This window comes from Leuresthes tenuis, unplaced genomic scaffold (genome assembly GCF_036924035.1).
Source record: "Leuresthes tenuis unplaced genomic scaffold, fLeuTen1.0.hap1 SCAF_18, whole genome shotgun sequence".
Classification (NCBI taxonomy): Eukaryota; Metazoa; Chordata; class Actinopteri; order Atheriniformes; family Atherinopsidae; genus Leuresthes; species Leuresthes tenuis.
In genome coordinates this window covers 32,931,940-32,945,643 of record NW_027325372.1, presented here as the reverse complement: position 1 = coordinate 32,945,643, position 13,704 = coordinate 32,931,940, and positions in this window count along the sequence as shown.

The window sequence follows — 13,704 nt, the reverse complement described above, 5'->3', positions numbered from 1 at the left end:
CATTGGTGAGTCACACCGGCGCATTGGTGAGTCACACCGGCGCATTGGTGAGTCACACTAATGCATTGTGAGTCACACTAATGCATTGTGAGTCACACCGGCGCATTGGTGAGTCACACTAATGCATTGTGAGTCACACTAATGCATTGTGAGTCACACTAATGCATTGGTGAGTCACACTAATGCATTGTGAGTCACACTAATGCATTGGTGAGTCACACTAATGCATTGGTGAGTCACACTAATGCATTGTGAGTCACACTAATGCATTGTGAGTCACACTAATGCATTGGTGAGTCACACCGGCGCATTGGTGAGTCACACTAATGCATTGTGAGTCACACTAATGCATTGTGAGTCACACTAATGCATTGGTGAGTCACACTAATACATTGTGAGTCACACTAATGCATTGTGAGTCACACTAATGCATTGGTGAGTCACGCTAATGCATTGTGAGTCACACCGGCGCATTGGTGAGTCACACCGGCGCATTGGTGAGTCACACTAATGCATTGGTGAGTCACACTAATGCATTGGTGAGTCACACTAATGCATTGGTGAGTCACACCGGCGCATTGGTGAGTCACACTAATGCATTGGTGAGTCACACTAATGCATTGGTGAGTCACACTAATGCATTGGTGAGTCACACTAATGCATTGGTGAGTCACACTAATGCATTGGTGAGTCACACTAATGCATTGTGAGTCACACTAATGCATTGGTGAGTCACACCGGCGCATTGGTGAGTCACACTAATGCATTGGTGAGTCACACTAATGCATTGGTGAGTCACACTAATGCATTGGTGAGTCACACTAATGCATTGGTGAGTCACACTAATGCATTGGTGAGTCACACTAATGCATTGGTGAGTCACACCGGCGCATTGGTGAGTCACACTAATGCATTGGTGAGTCACACTAATGCATTGGTGAGTCACACCGGCGCATTGGTGAGTCACACTAATGCATTGTGAGTCACACTAATGCATTGGTGAGTCACACTAATGCATTGGTGAGTCACACTAATGCATTGGTGAGTCACACCGGCGCACAGGAGATGGATTTGGCTGGAGTCCCCAGACTCTTAACAATGTGAAATAACTTTAAACCAATGGCTGCCAAATAAAATCCAATCTATAGTGATCATTTGCAGCAACGTAACGTGTCTGTGATTTGTCAAGAGTTACCAGAAATAAACAATACAGCCCAAAATCTTTCTGTTAGATCTGTCAGCAGTGTTAGAGCAGCCGACCCCGGGCCCTGTTCTTCAGCTGAGCTCATTTTCATGAAGTTGCTTTGATTATTAATGAGTAGATGAGATTTTTCTGAAACGTGAGCCTAAATCTGCTTTTGTTCAGCTTGCTCCCTGTTAAGTGGATCATCATGGCCAAAACATTGTTGAGATTAATATGACTTGCCCTCAGTTATTACAGACTCAAGTGGAGAAAAGCATTGAATTGTGTAATTCCTAATTATGTGTCAGTGAAGGATGAAACAGCTGCATGAACAATCGTACAATAAAATGAGTTCACATCCCAGATTTAGACCTCTGACAGCGACTGAAGGAATCCTGAAGCTTCATGAGATTTAACCACATGTTAAGCTGGACTATAACTCAGACCACAGCCCTGTTGGACAGCTGAGTTGATGACAATCTCATTTGTGCTTTGTAGTTCTTTGCAAATGTTCAACATATTTAAGCAGGTCGGAACTAGCGTCTACAGGTCACCTCAGACAGGGTTATTGTTCTGGTCCGAGCCGGCTGTTTCCTGAGGGGACAAATCATTTTTACCAGAGGCACTTCAAGTTGTTAGTTCCAGGTTGTGTGACCCTGAGAGTCCCAGCTGAACATGCACTAAACATAATGATAACACCAACGAAGAGAAAAGTTTCCTTGTTTTGAGTGGAGAACAGTGATTAAATTAGGAACTTTTGTTGGTTTATAAACCCCAGCTAAGAAGCTGAAGTAGCTCCATGAGAAACTGAACTACTGCTAACAGTACGCTCATCTGGTGTTACATTTAGCGCCTGTTCGAACGGTGTTGTGGCAGGTTAGTGTTCTGGTTTGTGAGAATCCAGAGACAAAGTTGGCTGCTATCATTCCATTGTTACGCTCACCAATAAGATGCATTAACCCAAAAATCAGTTCAGCGTCCCAATGAGGGGGTGACCAAGAAATTGTGTGGAGAATCACCTCCAGACACACGCATCCCATCCCTGTTTTTTGTTCTATATGATTAATGAGGACTAAAAATCCTTCCACTCCTGGCCACAGCCTCAGCCTGGTTGCAGGTTAGTGAATTAGTGAAACGAAATGGCTGCGGCTCGCAGCAAAGTCCTGTGTTTGCATTCCATCACATCTGTGTCTCGGGGGCCTGTAATACTGTTCTCTCTCTCTCTTTCTCTCTCAATAAAAGACCACCTCTCCATTCATGATTTATTTTCTGAATAATAATATAGTAAAAGATAGGAAAGTGGGGCCTACGTGAGGAAATCCGATCTTTCAGCTTTGAGCCAGGATGAAGGACAGGCGTGGCGCTGAGCCTTTGCTGGCTCTGTTACACTCGGTGGTCTCGGCTCAGATTCTGACCCCTCCATACTCCCACTCTTGCGGTCATAACTGATTGTTGAAATCTTTGACTGGACGGATCTGATGAGAACTGATTAACAGAAAGATCTGCTTACATCCACTGAACATGAGAGGTCCAACTGCGTCATGCTTTGGAGTTTTTTCTTTGTGTTTATGTGCAAGAGGATGGCTGAGTGAACATGACTATGTGGGTGACCATTCTGTTAATGCACACCTTCACTTTCATTCTGAGGATGTGCTCAGAGGCTCCCGTCACATTTAGTTGGCAGCCAGGAAACTAATCTGCCCGTCTGCTTAAAGATGATGGGTGTTTGTGCTTTTAGTGCTGCGTCTGACCAGCGAGGGTTCATCCCTGAGCAGTGCACTTCTGTTAGGTCGGGTAAGAGCAGGTGCTGGTCCTGGCAGTCTCCTTATGTCTGCTGTGACCAGAACGTCTCTGACACAGACTCCATCATCTTTGCTCTCACAGTTTGGTATGTGACAGTACTGTGGGTCATTCGTTTAAACCACTGCCTCTGTACCATCTCCACAGTGTTACATATGTACATGGTTCTCATACTGGTGATGCACCTTTCTGTATATACTGTTGGCATAATGGAGCAGATTAAATGTGAATTAAAGTTTTGAACTGCGATTAAAATGACAGACTACAGTGTGTTCTCTGTGAAAAGTCTTTCCAATCACCTCAAAATGATGTGAAACTGGCTTACAAAGTGAAAAAGAACCAATCGTGTGCATTGGTGAGTCACACCAATGCATTAGTGTTGTTGTTATTTGTTATTTGTTATTAAATCAAGTGGCTTTGTTGTCACAAAGCCACTTGATTCCCACTGACTGAACAGACACCTCAGGAGCTTATTGTTGTTACACGGCTCCAGTCAGTGACCTGAAAAAAAGTTTCTCGCCGATGGTGATGGATGCACTTAAGGTTATATATCATTTCAACATGGCTGCTGTTGTCAGAGATCCACCACTCTCACCCATCTGATAAGTGTTATTCAGTACGACATGTCTGTTAAAGCAGATGTTCACGAGTACATTAAAAAAATCATCATGCCTTTGCCTTTGTGGTCATCCCAGCACCATCAACACGTCACAGCTGCATTCGTTTCATTTCATGGAAGAGCTCAAAGACTGTGGGAATCAGGAGCAAGACAAGGAGACATTCTTACTAAACCAACATGTGCTTTACTTCACCTGAGTGTGCTGTTGTAGGGACACATTCCAGACACAGAAACAGGACTTTTACTCACTTACTTCAAGTTAGAATTCCACCACAGGTGGTGGATGAGCTGCAGACTCACTCTGCTCTTGGGATTGTTCCTGAAGTTCTGGGTCAATTTAAAAAATGAATGAATGAAAGTGTGATATTTTTCCTTTGGGAGGTTCAGAATAAAAAGAAAGCAGTCCAAGACTATGTGACACAGTTAAGAGAACCAGCTAACTTTAATGACTGCAGTCCTCCAAATATCAAAAGAAGACGCAACTATTATTCTCCTGATCATGTAATGAACCTCTACTGGTCACTGTGAGAATTCCTTTAAAGGATTGTGTCAGATGTGGGTTACTGAGGTGGTTGTCCGGCACCACTTTCCACATCCTCCAGGCTGTGACAGTTGGGCTGACCCAGAATCTGTGTCTGATGCATAAAACTGTGTTCACATAAAGGCAGAAATGTTCATACACATTCTTTCTCTTTGGTAAAACTCAATCAACAACCACGTGTTGTAACATGTCGTTAACATTTAAAGACGTCATTCACACCACAACGAAACAGACGTGATGACCAAAGAGACAGGAAAGAAGCTGTTTTATGGACTATAAAACTGAGACACGCCTCTGTGACAGAAAAATAAGTTCTGTTCTGTGAACATGAACAGAACTTAAACAGCTGGAATTAAAAAAAACACAAATGATCAGCTGTGTAAGTTCAAAGTAACAAAGAAATGGTGGGATTCTAAAGCAGCAACCAGAACATTCATCAGAACTGCAGAGGAGCAACAGCTCCTGTTTAATCTGCTGCAGCCTGTGTGGACAGATGCATCATGGGAAGTTTGCAGTTTTCTGAAACAGCCCTGTGGAAGCTTTTGTTTTCGGTTTAAAGTCTCATCACAGAGCTACAGTTACTGTAGGTGAGAGCATGAGGCTGAAAAAAGGGAAAATGTTGTCAGGATTCCGTTGCTACGATGTGTTTCTGCATCAGGTCTCTGGACCTGCACAGAAGGAAACATTACAACACACACCTGATGTCCTCGTTAGCTCCCACAGGCAACATCCGTGTGCGCATGCACCATGTTTAGCATCTCCATGTAATGGGCAACACAAGACTGACAGGTGGAGCATTTCACACTAAACTTTATTGTGTTAAAGTTAGGCAGAATGAACAGTTGAGAAAGGTGCAGCAAACCCCTCAGCTGAGCTCACAGGGGAAGCACAGGCCTTTAATACAGTGTCACCAGCTGCTCAGCCTCCTCCCAGGTCCCCGGACCCTCGCCAAAATCAGCTCTTCACAGCAGCGACACACATTCCCAAAGCCCTGAAAGAAATGCGTTGGTCTCATACGAGTGACGAAGCAGCAGCACCACACTGAACTGCACGAGTGGATTAAAGGTCATGTGGCGAGCCCCGCTGCGTGTCAGCTTCCAGAGTTGCACTGTTCATTCACAGCAGAGGTGGAACACATTCAAAGGAATACACTGGACCTGAAAGGGAATGTATGGGATTGTAATATTTCGGAGTGCTCTGCAACAGCCACAGTTAGTGTGCGTGCCACATCCCTTTAGGCGTGCAGCCCTTCAGAGGCACGCTCACAGCAGCACACACTGAGGTGTCCTGCGAGCCGTGCCACACCGTCCCCTCTCTGATACAAAAACATATCTGACTGAGGCTTTGCATTTTGTTTCAGGAACAACTTTGACCCTGAATTCACGGCTACCACCAGCTCTAAATCCCTCCGACTGCACAGTGCCAAAAGCCCCCCCCCCCAGGACGAGAAATAAGTTGTAGATGAGATTAAAGACAACCCAGTTGTTCCTGCACACCAGGCAGCTTACTGTCACGGCCCCTGTGTTAGTCTGACTGATAATAATCAAACTGTTAACATTTCTGGTGACAGTATTGAGATCAAATGAGCGTCTGTAAAATGCACATATAAAGAGTTAACATCAAGTGACTGGTAAAAAAGGGAATTTTCATTCTTTCATGGTGCAGTCCGCCATGCCGCAGCCTGAGGAGGTGTGATCGACCTGAACACAGCAACTTCTCTCCATCTGTGGAAAAGCACAAGTGGAAATCAGGAGGTCAGTGCATGTGTGCAGATGATGGCCTCGGGCTCATTTAGGCCAAATATAAACCCAGCTACACTGTGGCTGTACCGCTCAGCTCTTTCAGGTGGGAATCTTCACACAGCACACTGCTTCTAAAGGACGAGGAGCAGCGCACTTCTTTACTGGGCATACCATCATGTTCTATCTCTGCAGATGCAGTACCGGATATACCCTGTTGCCTTACATCTTGGAATATAAATGGCATGCATAACTATCTCATCAGGTTCTGCATTCACAGCACTCAGTGGGTCCACATGTTGAGATGAACTGCATTACAGCTATGGTTGGGTTCTGCTCCTTATCTGAGGGGAATTATCCTTGGATATATGGCGGTGAATGAATGGAATCACTGGCACAAAGCGTGTCATACCCCGGTACCATAGGTGGCGCTGTCCCCATTTCAGCTATCGCTAATAGAGCCACTTCCTGTTGACGTCTTCACCGCCAACAACAACAAACTCAGGCATTCAGAAAGATGGCGAACGCAGAGCGAGATGAAGCTGCGTCCCTCTCCATCTGAGATGAGCTGGTTATGGCACAGAGATGCACAACGGCGCATTCTCCATCGCCTTGTTTATTTCTTTCTGCCGACAACAACAGGAATATCGGCTCCTTCCACTTCCGGCTGACGATCGCGGGGAAAAATCTGGAGCATGCGCAGAACGCAAAGTCCAATTCCCCGTATACAAGCACGTTTAGTGCGACTATCAACCGAGTCATCTCAGGGTCTTAATGCGACTGCGAGGAACCCGGTCCGGTCAATCTTTAGTCAGACTAAGGTGTACACATGAACTTAATAACTCAGTGTTACTGTAATTTAGCCATTAATCCGATTCTGTACAGTGCCGATAATAATATGTGTGACAGCTGGAGTCATTTGTCACACGACTGGTGTGCCACTGCTTTTCATCCACTGAGAAAGGGAGCAGGAACGGAATGCTGAGGTTTGTGGTTCTATTTGTGTAACCATTGTGAATATAAAAAAATAAACTGCTGCTACCCGTCACAGAAAAAGTCTCTAAGTCTGTTTGAAAGATATCAGAAGAATGAAGAGGTTTACCATATTCTGAACTCGTCTTCAGCATCCACTACATGGACAAAAGCTTGTCTTTAGGTTCCTTATTGTCTCTCATTTCATCCGTCTTCTTTGCCTCCACGTCAGGCTCTTCTTTGCCTTCCTCCACACCAAGGATCACACTCTGTCGAACACTGACTGATATTACCAAAGCCTGCACAATGCCGTAGATCAAAGCAAACTCAGGGAGATACTCCTGGATCAACCACAGTAATCCTGCCATTCCAACTGTGGAGACAAAAAACATGGCCATGCCATGAAACCACAGCCTCAGGGCTCCCTGGAGCCCCAAGACCTCCAGGATCAACTTGGCAGGAGGGGACACAGTCCACAAGAAGGCAACAACAAACAGGTCAAACAAGTGACGGAGGAAGTTGAAGCAAATCTCGTAATGCTCTGGTAGGGTTTCCACTGTCCAGCTGTGTGCAAAGAGTCGAAAAGGAGATGTCAGCCGAGAGGAAGGTGTAGGAGAAGGAGGTGGTGTTCCATAATCAGAAAAGTCCCCGTCCGTATCCTGCTCCCATGCATCGCCTCTCTTCCGTCTCAGGTCACTTGGCTCGCTTTTTCTTGGCCACAGATACAAAGCTGAGAGGTATCTGCTCCACCACCTAGATTCTTGTGGGTTAGCCTCCGTCTGTTTCCCTGCTCCAGCTTCTTCAATTTCCATGGGCTGAAGCTTCTCTTGCGCCTCCCAGTACTCCTCGGCTGCACCACCATGGACACTCTGTCTTCTCCACCCTCCCCACATCCAAGGGGTCCACACCCTTTGGCCCCAGCCACCTCTGCCTTGCTGTGTTTGGCTCTCAGATATCAAAGCTGAGGTATTCTCGGCCGGGGCACTGTGGCCCCATGAGCGCACCCACCCCCACGCTCTGCCTAACACAGATGTCATGTTCTCTTACTCGGTGTGATTTAAACAGACAACACCCTCAGTCATTGGCTTCTCCGCCTTATTTTTCCCGATCTGTAAAGCCGAAGTCTCTGCTCAGAAGGATCCCGGCCTGGACAAAATGACGTCTTCAAGCCATGGACACGCCCATAGGTGTATTGAACCGGTCCAACAGTCTTCAGGGACGACCGGCCCAAGTGCATTACTTAATGTGCCCTTAGTAAAGTAGCGACAGTTACAGAACAATCTACATGTTTGAAGGTGAGCCTGGCACACCACTCAGCGGTGCTCAGGGGGGAGTTAGCCCTGGCTGCGGCACAAGTGGGCGACCATGACTTCAGCCGAGTATCAGCCAACACATCAACTTCTCCAGGTCACTCCACTTGTCATTCCTGCAAAGAAAAGACAGCAGAATTGTTAATGGCTTCATCGTGAAGTCCTCCCAGCTCCACGTCAACACCCCCGCGCGCTAGCTCACACTGCGCAGGGCGAGACACTCCACACTAAAAGGCAGTTTTGGACCACAAAGCGAGACTATACACGAATAACCCGCTTATTTATTTGTTTCGTTAAAGAATAAGAAATCGCTAACTAAGTTTTGAGGTCTCTAAAGGTAACCAATGCAATACTGAAAAGCTAAACGCTTACCTTTGGCGACGTTAGCTAGAGTTCGTATGTCGCAACGTAAATAGCGTCAAAATAACGTCACACGCGGATCAACTTACTCAACATCTGTGTGCCGTGTTTTTTCCGTTTTTAGCTAAGCCAGATATTCCACTGAGGTACAGCGCACAGAGCAAGAACAACGCTTTGCTCTGCAAGAACAAAAGACGTCTGACTTCCGGGGCGTCCTGAGCCTTCAAAATAAAACTAAGGTCAAACCGCAGGAAACTGCCTGGACCCAGGATCCCGTCAGCACTTAATGTAAGCTTGAAAATGTGTGTTTTTCTGATTGAACCCCTCATTTTCAGACCTTTACTCATATGTTATGAGAGCATGTTTGGAAGCATTTTGAAGTGTACAATCCAAGCTTTCTTTTAGACCTAGTTTTGGACCTATCTCAAAAATACAAAGGTCACATGGTCAAAGGTCAAACTGGCTCAACAACTATTTTCGCCTAAACTGTAGTCTTTTTTTATCGCACTGTGAAATGTCGGAACAGCACTGACACAAATAACACAAACTGAAATACTCACAGGACTATAACAATTCAGGAAATGTATAATCTTCCCATAATATCCTACTATGAGGGATGAATATGGGTCTTAAAGTGGAACATGGGCCCAGGCGAGAATTGACAATAACTGCTAATTATTTTTAGTTTTGCCCGAGTCATCACATCCATCATCGTCATCATAGACCAGAGTTAAGGCAACTTCTTCATCGTCCTCCACCCTCTGATTTGTGCATGTTTGAAGTTTGCACATTTCTGTGTACTTTGTTGGTGAGGCAGGAGTTGCCTGGACGCCAACAGGTTTTTATACACTTGCAGGCCATGAGCTCCAAGACAGCCATTGGAGCTGGGGGCCCTCGCATCCAGTCCAACACCAGCATACCTACAGTAAAAGAAGAAGTGTAAGTTCCAAGTCACACAACTTGGTATCCTTTCTATTTCTCACCTACTTCACTAAAGAGCTGAAATGTACAGAAATGACCTATACTGTTGCAGTGAATTTACTAAAAGCATACCTTTGTCGTCTGTTTTCTATCCATAACCTTTTGGATCTGGTATGCCTGGCTGTCCTTCCAGACATTGCCTCCATACTGCTGCCTGGTAATTTGCACGCTGTGTATGCAGCGTGAAGTATGAAGGTGCTTACATCTGGCACACAAAGGATTCCATGGCTCTGTGGAAGTGCTCTGATACATCCCATGATGTTCCCAGGGATTTGAAGCGCTCTTGATATGTTCTGTTTCCTTGAACAAGTTTGAAAGCACAGAGAAGTGTCTCATTTACTGTTGATAGCTGTGTAGCAGGAACATTGATTGTAGGCAAACAGCCTATATTATCTTCTTGTACACATGATACACTGTGGGTGAGGATGTTGAACCCAGTCCAGATACGTATCTCTTTGTTGGAAAGATGAGCCATCAGCCACATGTGGTTTTTGTCTGCTGCATCCTTTAGACAAGTAGTGTGATCAGTATCAATTGTCTGTTCAAGAGGAGGGTTGACACGCTCTCCTGCATTGTAAGTAGGAAGCATCGTCTCAGCTGCTCCAATGCTTCTTATCTTGGTTGTTGGGATACAGGGCAAAGATCTGGTCTCAGCAGAATAGTCAGTGATAGGCTTTGCTTGCACAGCAATTCCATTCACCCTGTGTGATGTCCCCTTGCCACTGATTGTTTCCTCCAGTCTGTCTATATTGTCCCATGCCAATGTTGTGAACAGACCGGGTTTGATGTTTTGTGGTAATGGGATGGTATCTTTACTTGTTGCTTGCTTCAGAAGACAGAGGGCTGAGTCTGTTTCTTCTACCTGAGAATATGATACGCTATGGCCACGTCTGTTTAGCATCTGTATCAGTTCCACATTTCCTGTAAGAGTTTTGACACCAACGGGCAACAAAACACGTTTTGTAGGCTTAACTTTGCCAGAGGTAACAGCATAAACTAAATCTTGACCAAAGGATGCAGTGAGCCTTTGCACCCTGTGCTGGGTTATCACTTCCTGGGGTTTTACCTGTTGTCTTGAGAAACTCTGCCAGACATTTCTGATCATTTCTGATCTTCAGTGCCACTTGTGATATCACATCACTGCCAGTGTTTGATTTGAACAACTTCTGTTCATCTTGAAGTTCCTGGAAGACTTTTACAAGTTCATCCATTTTCAAATTGTCAGGGTATACCAACAGCTTTCCTGTGTCATTTGGTATGATATGTAAAGATGGACCAAATTCAGCTTCAATCCTGCGGCGTGTTTCTTTATTGAGGGTATCACCTGTGTTACACCACACTTAGCCATTTCTGTATCAAGCATAGTAGTCAGGTCTGTGAATGTGACTACAGTATGATGTTCAATCAGTTCTTCTCTAATATATGCAAACACTTTGGAGAGTGCCATTTTTTCTGCTGCTTCATATGGGGACTCCATTTCATCCATGTTACTTTCATCAGCCTTTTTCTAGCTCCTTTGTGTAAGCTCTGTAGCAGGTTCTGAGGTAATGAGCTTCAGCTGCCATTAGCTCACGACTGACAGTGGCTAACAAGTTGTATCCCTTTTCCTCATCACTGCTCTCCTGATGATATCATCTGCTCTCAACTCTGCACATTTTGTCAACTTTCTTTAGTTCTTTGACCTTTAAGATACTTGCTGACTTTCCAAGTAAAATCTTAAGAGCTGGGATGCTCAAACCTCCAGAGCTATATACTTTGGACTGCTGCTGCAGATGATGCTTAGGGTAAAGATGTAAAGGAAACTAAATAAAACCTCTCATGGCCTGCGAGGCTTCCAGGCTGCTCCTGCCTCACCAAAAATCTTGAGTGCACGGAAATGTGCAAATATGCTCAAATCAGAGGGTGGAGGAGGATGAAGAAGTTGCCTTAACTCTGGACGACGACAACGAGGATGAATAGTTTGTGTTATTTGTGTCGGTGCTGTTCCTACATGTCACAGTGCGATAAAAACAGACTACAGTTTAGGCGAAAATAGTTGTTGAGCCAGTTTGACCTTTATATTTTTGAGATAGGTCCAAAAGAAAGCTTGGATTGTACACTTCAAAATGCTCTCATAACATATGAGTAAAGGTCTGAAAATGAGCACAAGACAGGATATGCCGTCTGCGTTTAGAGGCTATTTATTGCATAAAGTTATCAACCTTTATGTGCTGATAACTGTCATAAAGCTACCACTTAGGATGGGTTATTACACCAAAATATCATCTATGGACATGTGCCTTTTCAAAAACCGTTACTAGATTTTGCCACCCTGGGTGGAACCAAAAATGTTGGCCTTTGGCCCATGGACTAAAGTACACTATGGGAGACCGGAAGCAGTCGCAGGATTTTATATATTCTTGCCAATCACAAATGTAATTTACATACAACATCCCATTTGAAGGATAGACTGCAGATGTGGGGGCCAACTCCAACAGGACAGAACACTTGTTTTCCTTAACATAGACAATGAAAACTAAATGCCATTCTGTAGAACATGTAGATATTGTTCAAGCTCTCTGAGACAAAAGATTTAATAATGGGTCCAGTTTCATAAACCTCTCCAGTGTTAACTGTACCAGTTATTTTTCCCTGTGAAACGCAACATTCAGTTCACCTGAAAGGTTTCTTATCTGAACGTGTGCATTTAGTTTGATGTTCAACAAGAAAACACAAGTTGGAACATTTAGTGCTTTGATAAGTGATGAATGTCAATTCCTACCAACCACTGGTCCCAACAGTGGGATGAAGCAAAGCTTTGGGGATAATGAAAAATAAATAAATACATACTTCCATATCCCCACATCTTTCAAAAGAAATGCAGAAGCAGTAGGCATGTTTCCCCTTCCCAGGTTTTATACCACTCAAAGTCACAATAGGTCATGCATCCCAGAGCAGCCTTTTGCTTCACTGTGGGGAGAAACAAACAGCAGTCCCAGAGTTGTCAACCTTTTATTTTGAACCTCTAGGCACTGAAACTAAAGGCAGCAACACTTAATAGTCCAATAGTTTATCTACATACAGAGGTTAAAACCCAAAGTGTTTTTAAATTAAGCTTTGTCCTCCTGACTCCATGCTTCCTCTACCCGGATGACTGAAGGTCCAATCTCGTCTGAAGTTCTGCTCCTGTGAAGGCACATGAAATCTCAGAGTTAACACCTCAGCACTTGTCGATTGTGAAAGCTTCGCTCACATCGTTGTCATAACGCAGTGCGTTTGGCCTCATTGTTGCACCAACGCCACATGCTTAACACGCGCGTCTCACCACAGCCATACATACTGCCATCAATACTAACCTGGTCCATTTGTGCACACATGAACACATTTAAACAACCCGGAGAAGGAGGAAAAAACCTTAGTTTGGCCCAAACCTGACCTTTGAAACCGATGTAAACAGGTTAGTCCAACTGAAATAAGGAAGTCAAATTTTATAAAAGACAGCCGAGCACACCCAGATAATACAGTTGTGGATCTGATGAGGCGTTCTGTACATGCGCCAAACTTCCATCTTTTAGAAAACACTAAAGTGTAAATGTATATTACTCCAGCTGAAATCCCAATCACGCTGCTCTCGTTCCCATATTTTTCTGTTTTTCAGAAACCTAAAGACAGCGTGTGCAGTGGATTCAGCTGTACTTCCATGGCCTCCCACAGAGGAAGGTAGAAGCAGCAGGAGCTCTTAAATCTGTCCTCACACAGCGTCAGAAATCCCCAAGTAACTTGAGGTTGATTCAACTTTGCATGTCATCATTGTGACCATCTAGCCTGTGCTGCCTCAGTCAAACCCACAATTAAAGAAAGTGACTTATCCCCCAGTGTTTGACTTCCACAGACGCTAATAGCTCCAGCAGTCCGAGTCTCAGTGCGCTGCGAGTAAACTTCAGTTAACATCAGTAGAACCAAATAAGTGCATCATCATCGACCAGACAAGTGGAGCTATGGCCTTCTGCCAGAAGCAGATGGTTTCAGAAACCCTCACCTCTCCTGTTCCTACAGAGGACCCTGCATGTAGAGCCACCAGGTGAGCATCTCTGCCTAGTTACAGCTCCCAACACCTGCACAAACTAGGGTTGCCACAATATTCTAGTGTCAGTGCATTTTTACAATTACTCTACAGTATTTGTATAAAGAAAATACAAACAAATAATGGCTTTGCTTGT